This window comes from Martes martes (assembly GCF_963455335.1).
Source record: "Martes martes genome assembly, chromosome: 6".
Taxonomy (NCBI): domain Eukaryota; kingdom Metazoa; phylum Chordata; class Mammalia; order Carnivora; family Mustelidae; genus Martes; species Martes martes.
In genome coordinates this window covers 54742415-54754824 of record NC_137893.1, presented here as the reverse complement: position 1 = coordinate 54754824, position 12410 = coordinate 54742415, and positions in this window count along the sequence as shown.

The following is a 12410-nucleotide window of genomic DNA, read 5'->3' as shown; positions in this document are numbered from 1 at the left end:
TAAGTGGATGTTAAATAAGGGCCCTTTCCTTTGAGACAGTATTTGTTATTCCTATCATGATTTGTAATTCTTCAAGGGAAGTATCCAGAAGATTTGTCCTGCACTTTCCATGTCAAGGGCTTTGGGTTTCTACTCCTCTCCCTCATGCTTTTGACAAGTCTCACTCACACTGCTGTTCTCCCCACCTACATGACTAGAAAGGAAAAGGGAATTCTGTAAGAGTTTGAATTCCTACAGAGAGATGTGCCAATTAGATTTAAAACATAGCTTCTATTCTCCTAATAGCTATAATAACAGAATAATGGCAAAATGGTTTGTGTGAGCTATTTCCCAGAGTATGATCACTATCCCTGCAAGAAAAATGCCTCCTCTCCAACCTGGGGAGCTGTTTAACAGCCAAGTCGCTCCTGAAAGTAGCTGGGATGCATCGAGAGGTTTGGCTGAATCACCTCCTTGCCTCAGGTCTTTCTTTATATCACGGCTGCCTTAGTCCATCACTTGGCTGAGAATGCTTTTGAGAATAGTTTGCATGCAAAAGGAGTAGTCTAGCTACGTAAAAACAATCTCTTTTCCAGTCTCAGACCCTGGTGTTAACTACCAGATTAAATGCTACTTTTCAGCCCAAGCTCCACTTACTATTTACATTCGAAAAAAATAAAACTTGGTTGACCTTCAGACCAGGAGGAGGACATAGGAAAAGCGGCGCTGAGTATAGTTTAATGTTCTGTAACAAACAAGGGGAAAAGATATAGAGATACCGATTTTGAGGGAAATGTTAATTATCTAAAGCTTAATTACAGATAACATCATGAGGAGAATACATAAAAGACTTGAAATGCAGCCAAAGCATTTCCCTAAGAACATTAAAAAATGATTGTTGTTTACAATTCACAAATCGCACAGACATAAAGCTGAGACTGGAAAAACAGAGTCAGGCTTAAAGGAAGAACCCAACTGTTGTTTCAAAACCAGCTCAGAAGAGAAGTGATAGGATTACAGTTAGCTCATGTTTTGGAAGCAAACGAGATTCTGTACATGTTTCCCCTTTAAAATAAAAATTAGCAGATCACTGGCAAACACATCGAAGCAAAATCCAAGGAGACAATACAACCCAAATAAAAATAAATAATTTATGAGGTCTTAGAATGGGAACTACAAATAAAACAGAATTCACAGACATTTATCTCCATATAAGTACAATGGAAATAAAGGAAGATTTTTACGTTCCTGTCACTTCATTACTGAGTCCAATGATATGAAAATCTACCTTTTCACTGAAATGTAATTTTCACCCGATGCAGCAAAGAATAGCTTACATTTATCTAGTTTACTCTTTAGAGAGTAGTCTAGTCTGGTCTCCTAGTTTATTCTTTGTTTTGTTGTTTTTGTTGTTGTTGTTTTTAAATTGGTTTCTATTAATTTCCAATTACCTTTAAAGGTAAGTTTCAAGATAATGGAATGTAGCATTTTGGAAGAAGTTTGATTTTAAGGGAGGCTCTAGGAAATGAGTACCTGGCAGTTCCTACTTGCCTAAAGCCAGCAGGACACAGTGTTCTCTTGGGAAGGATCAGTCAGATTCCAGGGCCTTGGGTATAGAAACGGGAGGTCTGGTTCATAAATGAATAACTAAAGAGATTGAAGGTTTGTCTGTATTTGCGGACAACTGCTGAGGAGTTGTTCTTTGTCCTGTTTCTTCATGTAGTTCTTTTTTCCTCTCCCCTTCATGCCTTTTTTTGTTAACTGAGAAATTCACATAGGGGCACCAGGGTGGCTCAGTCAATTAAGCATTGGATGCTTGATTTCAGCCTGGGTCATGAGCGCAGGGTCCTGGAACCAAGCCCCACATCAGGATCCTCACTCAGTGACAACTCTGCTTGAGATTCTCTCTCTCCCTCTGCCTCTATCCCCCACACCCAAATAAATAAATAAATAAAATCTTTAAACGAAAAAAAGAAATTCACAGAAAATAAAGTTATCCATCTTATTTTTTTTAAGATTTTTATTGATTTATTTGATAGAGAGAGAGAAAAAACAAAGGCATGGGGAGGAGCAGAGGGAGCAGGAGAACCAGGCTCTCTGCTGAGCAGGGAGCCCTATGCAGGACTTAATCCCAAGACCCTGAGATCATGACCTGAGCCCAAAGCAGATGCTTAACCTACTGAGCCACCCACGTTCCCCCAAAGTTATCCATTTTAAAGTTAACAACTCAGTGGCATTTAGTATACTCACCGTGGTGTTAGTTCTGTTTAGTTCCAAAACACTCTCATCATCTCAGAATGAAACCCCTAAGTACTTAAAACAGTTACTCCCATTCCATCTTTCCCCAGCACCTGACAACCACTGGTTTGTGTTCTCTGTATATAAATGGAGTCATACATGATGTGACCTTTTGTGTCTGGCTGGTTTGACTTAGCATAATCATTGCAAGGTTTGTCCACGTTGAAGTCTGTATCAGTGAGTTCTGCTCCTTGTGATGGCCGAATAATATTCCATCCCATGGATATACCACAATTTGTTTATCCATTCATCTTTTGATGGACTCTTGGGTTGTTTTCACCTTTTGGCTATTGTGAATAATGAGGCAAAACTGTTGGGGGATGTTTTAGAAGATGCCTTTGGAGGAAGAACATGCAGAATCAAGTGGGGTAAAAATTGAAAGGCACACACACCACTTTTTGCACTGCAGGAACAGAGGTTTTTATTTTTTTAATAAAAACAGATCATTTTTTGTAGAATACCCACCTTACAAGAAATAATAAAAGAAGTTCTTCAGACTGAAATCAAGTGAGCCAATGTAAAAATATGAATGTCCATAAAAATACAAAGAGCGCTAGTAAAGGTAATTATGTAATGATAAAGCACTATAAATGAATATTTGTTTTCTTATCTTTCTTAATTTTTAAAATAGGCTTTTTTTAAGAGCAGACTTAGGTGCACAGCAAAATTTAATGAAAAGTATAGAATTCCCATATTACTATCCCCAACCCCACACACATCCTCTGTCACCATCAACGTCCTATGCCAGAGTGGTACACGTTACAACTGATGACAATATATTACACATCATTATCATCCAAAATCTATAATTTATGTTAGTTTACATTCATAGGTGTTACACTTTCTGTGAGTTTGATAAATGTACAATGACATGTATCCACCATTATAGTATCATACAGAATAATTTCACTGCCCTAAAAATCCTGTGCTCACATATTCATCCCTCTTTCCTCTCTAACCCCTGGCAACCACTGAACTTTTTACCACCTCCATAGTTTTATGGAATGTCATATAGTTGTCATATAGTTGGAACATTTTCGGGTTGTCTTCTTTTACTTACTAATACGCATTTGACCATGAACAGGGTCTTTTATTCAGAATATTTTCAGCAGTTTTTCTAAACAAGGTTTTAGAATTCCTCATATCATTTGAAAATCCACAATGACCCCTACTTTTTGTGGCAGAATACCAGAGTGGGGTAGGACAGGAGACGATCTAGCTTCCAGTGATTATCACAGGGTCCTGGTGAGCCAGTCTTCCCTCAGCTATCAGAGCAGCCACACGGCTGCCCCAAAATGGCTGCTGCTCTCACCTGAGTGAGAAGGGTCTCTGGTCCACCCTTACCACAGCTTTCACATCCTAGAGAGATGTCCTACTTGTCCTTATCCTTAGAGCCTCATCTCTTGGGGAGCTATGGGGTCTTCGAAGTGACATCTTCCCAAGCCTATTCCTCACCCAATCCTGTGACCAGTTAGGGGATTCCCAAGTAAATTCCTCAGGGAAACTTTATCCTGGGCTTTCTCCACAGGCTTTGAGGAAACTGTCACTTCCATTTGTTTCTAAAAGATAATCTGTTGTCTTTCAATCCTGTATCCCCAGACCCTACCTAGTCCTCATATAGCGAGGATTCCAGGCATCCTGCCTTGGTGCCCAGGCTCCCGCAAGGGGTGTGTGGACAGGGTGCCAGCCACTTTCCAGCTCAAACAAGTTTATTTTCCATTGCTTTGTGATCTTTTTGTAGCTTTAAACCATTTCCAATAATGAGGTATAAGTAAACCAGCTTTAATTGTGTTTATACCCAGAGTCCCATGGAAAGGAAAATTTTTTTATGAAAAGCTAAATGATAGACTGACCTAGGAAGGGCAACATCTTGTTTAACTGAAACCATACTTGAAAAATTTAATTATTTTTTTTTCAATTAAAAATAATTATTTAAATGTATTATAAATGAATTTAAAATGAAATTAGAAATTTAAGTATTTTTAAAAGGTGTCAGAGGAAGGCATTTACAACTGTTGATGAATTTTGACTGCCCTGGTCACTCCTCCTCGGGTGTGACCACAACTGTCCTTCACTATTTAGGGCCATGCCCTCCTATCTGGTCCTTAGATTTTCTCACAAAGGACCTTTTCCCCTTGAAGTGGTGGCTAGCAGTAGAGAAGGAAGCTGAAGCATGCAATGGATATGCTCAGTCCAGCTCTACTTTGAGAGCACAAATGCCCAGACCATGTGTCCTGATGTTCCCAGCAGCTCATTCTCCTGTTCCCTCTGCTCATGTTATCATTCCTTCAGCAAACGATCATTAGACTCTCGTCTTTCTGGGTCTCTTTTGTTCTCATGATCAGTCAGTCACCGTATACCTCTGATTTTCTGGTCCAATTACAAATTCCTGGGTTTTCTGTTTTGTTTACTTACAAGGCTTTCTGGTATAGAGAAAAGAAGTATATAGCAGATGCCTGGAGTCACATTTGCTATCAAGTTAGAAACTGCAAGGAAAGGGCCCTGAACTACCTGGGTTACGTCTTACTCTGAAAATACAACTATTTGCAAATGTTAAAAAGCAAAAGCAATATCCATCAATTCTAAAATCAAACTGCCTTTGTCAAGAAGTTGTTATTTAAGCCTGAGTTAGAATTACATGGAGAAATGAACTATCCATGTCACACTTTCTGATTCAGAAATGGAAAGAAGTTGACAGATGATCCCATAGATGCAGCACTTTTAAGGTCTTATGAAGGAGGCATATAGTGTTTCTTATGAAAATAGCTGATCAATCTCCTCCAGAAAGGTTGAACAAACCGGCATGGATATAGTCAGAGTACACAGCGCAGGGAAAGTTGCATTGCTTTCTAACCTGGAAATTGGCCCCTATTAAGACCCAGTGACAGGACATTTGGCCCTTTGTTTTAAATAAGTCCATTGTGGAATAAATGAAGAACAACCAAATGAAAGAAGCCAAGGTTATTTATTCAGAGCTTGCTATCGCAAAGAAGTCAGCCACCATCACTTGGGTTTTGACAGGAGCTCAAAGGCAGGCTAAGGAATGGGGAGCTTCAGGTTTGCCCTCGCAAAGCTGTGGGCATGGGGAAGCTGTAGGCAGTTAACTAGAATCCTCAAAGATTGGGTGGAGGTATTTATTTGACTTTCTCTGCTTGGTTCTGAGTTGGCAGCAGGGCCAAAATTTGGGGAAGCTGTCAGTTATTAATCAAGTCCTGGTTATTTTGAGCCAGTTGTTACAGAAGATATTGCTTAGCTTCCTGGACTGTTACTAGGGGTAGCTCTCTGGCTTCTTACAAGTCTGACAGAAGCAGGTTTATCCTAGGCTGGTTACCATAAATCATGGGCAGATTGCTACAGCTTATAGGTCAGAGCTCTCTTTTTACACATGGTCTAGCCACTATCTGTGTGTATCTTCAGTCATTCACCACCAGACTGAGTTCACACATGTTCATTGACCTTCCTGAAGACACCTTCTTCCAGAATTCATTTTTACTTTCAGCACTTCTGGTAGCCAGGAGGAGATTGTGCAATAGCCAGTCCCACTGAAGGCGTCTACATTGGTGTTGGGTGTGGTTACAAAGCCGGGGGCTTCCTCATCTAGGAGCAGAGTTGCCGGGGTGCCTGGTGGGGCTCAGTTGGTGAGGGGCAGAGCTGCTGCCCAGGGCACATTCACCAGGCTCCGTAAATGTCTTAGACGTATGAGGTCCTGTGCTTTCTCACAGAATGACAATAGGCATCATGTACTGAATCCCGACCACTCCTTTCAGGGCCTTGAAAGCTAAACAAAGGAAACTGAAATTAATACACATTAGCCAATAGCGAACAAATACACGTTCTTTAAATAGAAAATAATGTGATTAAAGCCGTAGTTCAAGAGTATTAATAATCTGTCGGTGATATGTGAAATGTATTAGTAGGGAGAAGTGGGAGGCGGGGAGCCCATCCAGGAAGCTGCTAGAGTAATGATGAGATCCAGGTCTGGTGTGATGAGATTCTACATGGGGCAAAAAAGGAAAGGGAGATAGACAACCATAGGTTTAGAGAAAAAAAAAAAATCTATTTGAAGGAAGCTTTTGAAGGAACCAACAATAGACTTGGTGACAGATTTGGTAAAGAAAAGGCATGATTTAAAATGTCTCCCAGGAACAAAACCAAAGTAAACTGTTGAGACTACATCAAAATAAAAAGCTTCTACACAGCAAAGGAAAGAATGAATAAAACTAAAAGGCAATTTACTGAATGGGAGAAGATATTTGCAAATGGCATATCTGATAAAGGGTTAGTATCCAAAATATATAAAGAACTTACACAACACAGCATCAAAAAAATGTTTTGATTAAAAGTGGACAGAGGACACGAACAGACATTTCTCCAAACAATATAGACAGATGGCTAACAGCCGCATTAGAAGAGGCTCAACGTCACTAATCATCAGGGAAATGTAAATCAAAGCCACAATGAGTTATCACCTCACAGCTGTCAGAATGGCTAAAATCAAAAACATATGAAAAAACAAGTGTTGCTGAGGGTGTGGAGAAAAAGGATCCTCGTGCACTGTTGGCAGGAATGTAAACTGGTAAAGCCGCTACTGAAAACAATGTGGAAGTTCCTCCAACAATTTCAAATAAGAATATCATATGATCCAGTAATTCTACTACTGGGTATTGACCCAAAGAATATGAAAGCAGCACTAATTTGAAAAAATATATGCATCCCTATGTTTATTGCAGCAGTATTTTCAATAGCCAAATTATGGGAGCACCCCAAGTATCCACTGATAGATGAATGGATAAAGAAGATGTGGGGTGTGTGTGTGTGTGTGTGTGTGTGTGTATGTATACCACATATACATACATACATACATACATACATACAATGTGTGTATGTGGTATGTGTTTATATATACATTATATATATTACATGTAACATATATATATTATATGTAATATATATAATGGTCAGCCATAAAAAAGAACAAAATCTCACCATTTGCAACAACAAGGATGGAACTAGAGGGTATTAAGCTAAGCAAATAAATCGGTCAGAGAAAGACAAATACCATATGATTTCACTCATATGTGTGATTTAAGAAATAAAACAAACAAAAGAAGAGTGGGGTGCCTGGGTGGCTCAGTTGGTTAACCGTCTGACTTCAGTTCGGGTCATGATCTTGGGATTGTGGGGTCCTGGGCTTGGGTCCTGGGCTTGGGCTTGCTCCTTGCCCATTCAGCAAGGAGTCCACTTGTCCCTCTCCCTTTCCCTCTGCCCCTCTCCCCATTCATGCCTTCTCTGTCACTCTCTCTCAAATAAATAAAATTTTGAGAAAAGATAAACCAAAAAAGACTCTTAACTATAAAAAACAAACTAATGGTTACCGGAGGGGAGTTGGGTGGGGGGATGGGTGAAATAGGTAAAGGAGATTAAGAGTTCTCTTATCACGATGAGCAATGAGTAATATATACAATTATTGAATTACTATATTGTACTCCTGAAACAAATATAACACTGCATGGTAACTTTACTGGATATGATATGATATGATATGATATGATATGATATGATATGATATGACATGATATGACATGATATGACATGACAAGACAAGACATCTCCTAGGTTTCTAGGCAGGAAGATGAGAGGAGGTAGACATTATACTTCACAGATCCCCGTTACGGAATGGGGGGGATCTCCAGCTCCAGTTGATGATGGCAGTGTTAATGGCAGACCGCCCTCAGTCATCAGGTTTCATGGGACATTGTCTCAGTTGAGAGCCACAAACACAAAATGGCACCCCCTTCTGGGCAGCTGCATCCAGTGACCAGAGCCAGTATTAAAGACTCTGCTCACCTGCCCTGAGGCAGCTATAGCTTCAGAACTCCTCACACAGAGCCTGAGGCTTCTGTTGGTGGCAGCAGAGCTCACCTTCCCAGTCTGCCCCATCCGGCTCGCTTCCTTTCCTCCCCTTTCCATAGGTGCTGACAACATTGAAACCCCAGGAAAAGAGCAGCATGCTCATCTCAGAGCCTACTTCCTGGGGAATCTGACCTGTGACACAAGAATGGGAATATCACTGATAAACCTGGAGGTTTGAAAATTGTGCTACTTTGGGGTTAGAGAACGTTGGCAAATTCCTTCCTGGAAAGGGACTTCTGGTAATGGTTCAAGACACATCCAGAACAGTCTTGCTGTGGATCATGAATTGCATCTTTTTTCCAAGAGATAAAAGAGATAGTTTAATTTTTTGTTTTGCTTTTTTTAATGGCACAAAGAATATATAACAAACCAATACAGATCGCATAATGCCTGGTTTATACTTAAACAAATAGCACTTTTATATGAAATAAGCTCTTCTCTTGTCAAGGTTGGAACTATCTAACATGTGTAATTGTTTTATGTTTCAAGTATTTTTTTTAAGATGTTTTATTTATTTATTTTTGAGAGTGAGAGAGAGAACAGGAGCACGAGTGGGGGGAAGGTGCAGAGGGAGAAACAGACTCCCCGCTGAGAAGGGAGCCCAATGACTCTAGGTCATGACTGAGTCAAAGGCAGACACTTAATTGACGGAGCCACCCAGATGCCCTCAAGTATTTTTTAAAAGCCAATTAAGAAAAAACAAAAAGATAAAGAGAGAAAGGATGGATTATTTTCCTCAGGAGCCATGGTATTCAGCAAACTCAGAACTGCCCTCAAAAACTTTAGAGAAAGATAATACCAATGTTTTAAAGAATTAATGTTAATAAATTTGTGACATATTAAATGAAAAGGAAGATTTAAAAGATGTATAGTTTGATTCCAACTTAAAAGCAAATAAATATATCTTTTCATCCTTATATGAATGAAGATGGAGGTGATGTGTATCTGTATGTCACCAATGATTGTCTCTGGGGTGTAGGAGTGTGGCTAATTTTTCTGTTCCATACTTACTGCAATTTTTAAATATTGAAAAATTAACATGTATGATTCTATTAAGAGAAATAAATTTTAACATAACAAAGGCTAATCTCTTGATTTAGCATTTTCATAGGACAAAGTTCAATGGAGGAGAAGTTAGGGGATTTCACCATTGTCTAAAGCTTTAGTTCTGTTTAGCTTAGTTCTGTTTAGATGTCCCACAGAAAGCTTTTTTAAATTATAGCAGAAGTTTCCACTATAATTATTTGAAAACTTGGGCCTTTGTATTTCTTACCTTCCTAGAAATTTCATGTTTTTCTTCCTATTTTCTTTCTGATTAAAAAAAAAAAAAATTCCCTGTTGTCCTGACAATTTTAGTTTCAGAATGGACAAAAAAATGTATTTTTATTTCATTTTGGAAGATTGGGCCTTTTGTAAAATTTAATTGAAGTGGCTGAACTACTGAGTTTTGTCTGAAATTGCAGTTAGACATTATTTGAACAGATGGCAACTATGCCTTTCTCCTTGAATCTGAAGTTCAGAAATGTTGTTCTGTCTTCATTTAACAAACCATATTGTTCTATATCTCATCCTTGTCACTGGAAGACTTTGGCGTTCGACTTCTCTAAGATCCTTTTGTTCACTCTTTAAAATGGAAAAAATCTTGGATGGGTCAGGCAAGTGCCAAATTGAGCGACATGCTGTTCTGCGGACAGAATCGAAAAGAGCAGTGGCACCAACATGTTTGAAAATTAAAAAAACAAAAATGTCTATGTTAACTTATTTTAATCATTTAATTACATTCCTCTACTATAAAATCAATACATGTGTAATGGGTAACTTTGGGAATTTTATTTACTTTAGTCAAAATTAACAGCAAGGCAAAGATTATATTATCCTACTTTTTAAGTCCATAACATTGAACTTTTCTATTTTGAATTATTGAGCAAAATACAAACATGACATAATTCTCTTGCTGACATTTGATAAAGTATGATGTGGTAAACCATTCTTCGAAGTGGCTCTTCTTAACTTACAAGTTTCAAAGTGACAGCTCCTTGCTGATAGCACCAGACTGCCCATTTTAAATGCCACAATAGCTAAAAACCAACTGTTTTTATGTTTAAATGTTCCTTTTGCATAGTTAGCATTCAGAGACTTGACATAATTTTGTTGTCTACATTTTATACCATAAGCATATTCCACATTGGTATCATTGTCCTTTTTTTAATTTAATTTTTGTATTTAGCAAAGTAGTACCTACACATAGTTCCAGTGCTATAGTGCTATAAACCCAATGAAGGAAAATAAATGTTCCCTCTTCTCCTCCCTTTTCATTCCTAATTTCCCACTCTTCAGAGACAACCACACTGAAATCCTCTAAATATTTTCCCTCATTGAAGGCACATAACATGACTAACTGGTTATAGTTTCATTTTTAAATTACAGACATTATTTATTGACTTCCTTTTACCCAATCTTTGTCTTCTTGCACCCTGCCGCACATACACGTCTCTCCACCATGCTTTCAATGAGGTTTAAATTACAGTTTTTATTCATATCAATGGTATGTTTTTACATGGTAATAACCATGTAAGTGCTAGTCACAGCTGAGCCAAGTAGTTTACTGTCATTTAGTTTACTAATATTATTACCTGCCTTGTTTGGTGTTCTGTTTCCTTTGCAGTTAATAGTTATCTTGGTCTCTTAACTTTGCTTGTTTCTTTGCTTCGTTTTCTTTGTACTCACCACTTAATTCAACCCTAACTTTTCCCAAAATAGCTATACAAATTCTTCATAATGTTGTCAGTCACATAATAAAATAACTCCAAGTTTCTTTTTTGGGAGTATTCCTCCTAGGCCTCTGGCTGCTCTTCTCCTCTAACCACAATGTTTGTTCTAGAAGTTACCCACACTGTCATTCGGGGATACCCTTCATTTCTCCCCTGTATCAGATCTCTTGTTTCCTGGAGCCCATGTCTTTCTCTTACTTGTTATACTCTCTCATTTTGATGGAAGACATTCTCCAGTAGCTTTCTAAGAACGGTCGCAGTGCGGTTAATTTTTGTGACTTGGTTTCTGTCTAAATATGACTTTTTTTTTAAAATTTCACACTTGAGAGTTTGGGTTAGTATTATATTCTAGATGGCAGATGATTTTCTCTAAGAATTACTGAACTCTTTGCTTTATTGTTTTAAGTTTTCTAGTGGTATTATTTTTTTTACTTTTTTTGTTTATTATTTTTTTTTAATAAACTTATAATGTATTTTTATCCCCAGGGGTACAGGTCTGTGAATTGCCAGGTTTACACACTTCACAGCAATCACCATAGCACATACCCTCCCCAATGTCCATAACCCCACCCCCCTCTCCCGACCCCCCTCCCCCCAGCAACCCTCAGTTTGTTTTGTGAAATTAAGAGTCACTTATGGTTTGTCTCCCTCCCGATCCCATCTTGTTTCATTTATTCTTCTCCTACCCCCCTAACCCCCCGTGTTGCATCTCCACTTCCTCATATCAGGGAGATCATGTGATAGTTGTATTTCTCCGATTGACTTATTTCACTAAGCATGATACCCTCTAGTTCATCCACATTGTCACAAATAGCAAGATTTCATCTCTTTTGATGGCTGCATAGTATTCCATTGTGTATATATACCACTTCTTCTTTATCCATTCATCTGTTGATGGACATCTAGGTTCTTTCCATAGTTTGGCTATTGTAGACATTGCTGCTATAAACATTTGGGTGCACGTGCCCCTTCAGATCACTATGTTTGTATCTTTAGAGTAAATACCCAGTAGTGCAATTGCTGGGTCATAGGGTAGTTCTATTTTCAACTTTTTGAGGAACCTCCATGCTGTTTTCCAGAGTGGTTGCACCAGCTTGCATTCCCACCAACAGTGTAGGAGGGTTCCCCTTTCTCCGCATCCTCGCCAGCATCTGCCATTTCTTGACTTGTTAATTTTAGCCATTCTGACTGGTGTGAGGTGGTATCTCATTGTGGTTTTGATTTGTATTTCCCTGATGCCGAGTGATGTGGAGCACTTTTTCATGTGTCTGTTGGCCATCTGGATGTCTTCTTTGCAGAAATGTCTGTTCATGTCTTCTGCCCATTTCTTGATTGGATTATTTGTTCTTTGGGTGTTGAGTTTGCTAAGTTCTTTATAGATTTTGGACACTAGCCCTTTATCTGATATGTCGTTTGCAAATATCTTCTCCCATTCTCAGTTGTCTTTTG